This window comes from Nelumbo nucifera, chromosome 1, assembly GCF_055504915.1.
Source record: "Nelumbo nucifera cultivar China Antique chromosome 1, China Antique-T2T, whole genome shotgun sequence".
NCBI lineage: Eukaryota > Viridiplantae > Streptophyta > Magnoliopsida > Proteales > Nelumbonaceae > Nelumbo > Nelumbo nucifera.
Genome location: NC_142649.1, coordinates 126,799,830 through 126,802,538, shown reverse-complemented (window position 1 = coordinate 126,802,538; position 2,709 = coordinate 126,799,830). Strand labels below are relative to the sequence as shown.

The following is a 2,709-nucleotide window of genomic DNA, read 5'->3' as shown; positions in this document are numbered from 1 at the left end:
GGAATGCCCATTTTCTTTCCTCCTCCGGATCATCGTAAGCATTGAGCAGTTTCAAAATTTTTTTGACACCTGTCTCTTACTTAAGATACCCCCGACCTATCCTTGAAAAAGATTAAAGACAAAGAAAATTGAGCAACAAAGCACTGACGTTGTAAATGAGCACCTTCAAACTTGTTGTGCCTACTGGATTCGGTCCCCACATAAGCAGCCGACGGCGGCCCGTCACAAGAGGCTTACTTTGAGTCTTTGTTGGCCTATATATATATATATATGCATCTTCCTTGGTCCTCCTCTAACACTACTAACACTGCAAATTGAGCAACAAAGCAAAGCAAGGATAAGCAAGCGAGAATGCTGTGTTCATCAGCGTCAGTTTCAGTCCCACCTCTCTCCATTCTCTTCCTATTCCTCATCTTTCCCTTCTTCCTACTTCAAGTTCAAGCCACTGTCCCCCCATCAAAGACCTTCAAGTATGTCAACCAAGGCGAATTTGGTGAGTACGTAGTAGAATATGACGCAAGCTATCGTGTATTAGATGTCTTCACGTTTCCTTTTCAACTTTGCTTCTACAACACCACCCCTGATGCCTTCACCCTTGCTCTCCGAATGGGTACTCGTCGTTCTGAGTCCATCATGCGTTGGGTCTGGGAAGCCAATCTTGGCAACCCTGTACGCGAAAACGCTACTCTTACATTTGGCCGCGACGGCAACCTCGTCCTGGCCAATGCCGATGGCCGGGTGGTCTGGCAGACTGCCACCGCTAACAAAGGTGTTGTCGGCTTCAAGCTACTCCCAAGTGGCAACATAGTCCTACACGATAAGCAAGGTAGGTTTGTATGGCAAAGCTTCGACCATCCAACTGATACACTTCTGGTAGGCCAGGAGCTACGACTTGGTGGACCCACAAAGGTTGTTAGCCGTGTGTCTAGTGTTGATGGATCCCAAGGACCATACAGCCTTGTGCTGGAGCAGAACAGAGTTGCTCTGTATCTCAAGAGTAACAACTCCCCAAAGCCGTTGCTTTACTACTACGATGAGTTGGGGAGCGGGCAAGACCCCCTGGCCTATGTAAAGTTCAACAGTGAACCTGAAACAGAGGAAGCTTATGCTTTTGATTTAGAATTTGATTATGCCATGATCAACTCCTCGTCAGTGTCGAGACGTATCTGGGCCAGACCAAAATACAATGCCACCTACTCAATGCTTCGAGTGGAATCGGATGGTAATCTTAAGATCTACACCTACAGTGACAAGGTCGACTGGGGTGCTTGGGAAGTAACATTCACCCTCTTTGACAGAGATGGGAGCATGAGCGAGTGTAAGCTGCCTACCAGATGTGGATCACTCGGAGTCTGTGAGGATGATCAATGTGTAGCTTGTCCTACGCCTCTTGGCTTGACATGGTGGAGCAAAAATTGTGCACCCCCCGCTCTTCCTCCCTGCAAATCCAGAGCCAATGTAACTAATTATTACAAAATTGTGGGTGTTGAGCATTTCCTGAACGAGTACACAGAGGGAGATGGTCCAATGAAGCTGGCTGAGTGTAGGGACAAGTGTAACAAGGACTGTGGGTGCTTAGGTTTCTTCTACAGGGAAGAATCCTCCAAATGCTTGATGGCTCCTGAACTTGGCACTCTCACTAAAGTGTCCAATACATCTCATATAGCTTTCATTAAGCTCTCTAAGTAGATATCTTAGTGACATGGTTAGTTCCTCTCATGCAGATCGATGTAGTCTTGCTTTAAAGTTGAACTGAGAAGTTTGTATGTCCGTAATAAATAGCGTGCAGCTCTGGTCAATTCAGGCTGCTGGTGGTGGTGGAAGAGCTGCCTATTAAATAAGTGTATTTGCAAAGCTATTAATAAAGTAGAAGCACATGTTTTGAAACTTTCATAAGCTCTGCTAGCTCTCTTGTTGCTCAACCTGTTCACAGATAAGATTATTGGTATTTTTCTCCCTGACCCTGTAAAAGTTCTATCACAGCAAACTTAATTCTGATGATGCTATCAGCCTATCATGTGAAAAGTGAAAACTATTTAGAAATGGGAAATTCAAAAAAGAAGTCCAATTACCTTGTTAATTATATATATATATATATATATATGCTCAGACCATATTAGCCTCAGCATCTTATAACTTCCCCACCGCAATCTATTGACCATTTGTTATCCAACTGGGTTTCTCACTTTAATTTCTCTTTCTTGAAGCTATACATGGCAAGTTATCAAATTTGGGAAGATACAAATGTTTGAAAATAACCCGATGGCATGGGGAGAAATGCTTGAAAACAAATCTGTCCAATCAAAATTCAAACATAATTTCGGTACCATGAAGTCAGAAGGCCTCACACGACAGACAATGACTCTAAACGGGAGCACCAAAAATGTCATCCCAAACGCCCCCAAAACAAACTAAAAGAACGTTAAATTCTCCAGGGCAGGAACGTGATCATATTTGGAGCTTCATCGTTTATGTATCCTATTGGTAGTTGCTGGTTGGGTACCTCAATCATTCATCGGATCCGGACATAGTAAACCCAGTATCAACCCAATTATTAATTTGCTATTTGGCCTAAAAAATAGAGCTGGGACCGTCCAAGAATTACACAATAAGGTTGGATTCGGTCTGTCGGATGAACTCAGCCCACTGACAGCCCTTTGGAGCAAGGTCGTCCCCCACCCGGGCCAAGACCCGAAATCCAATCTAATC

The 2,709-nt window shown here is 44.1% G+C and overlaps 1 pseudogene across 1 annotated transcript; it reads left to right on the top strand.

Annotated features, from left to right (window-relative positions):
- The first annotated feature begins 269 nt into the window (after positions 1–269).
- On the top strand, positions 270–1,887 carry LOC104613124 (epidermis-specific secreted glycoprotein EP1 pseudogene; annotated as a pseudogene). Its single transcript, XR_016080111.1, has one exon. The product of XR_016080111.1 is annotated as an epidermis-specific secreted glycoprotein EP1 pseudogene (transcript).
- Positions 1,888–2,709: the final 822 nt, after the last annotated feature.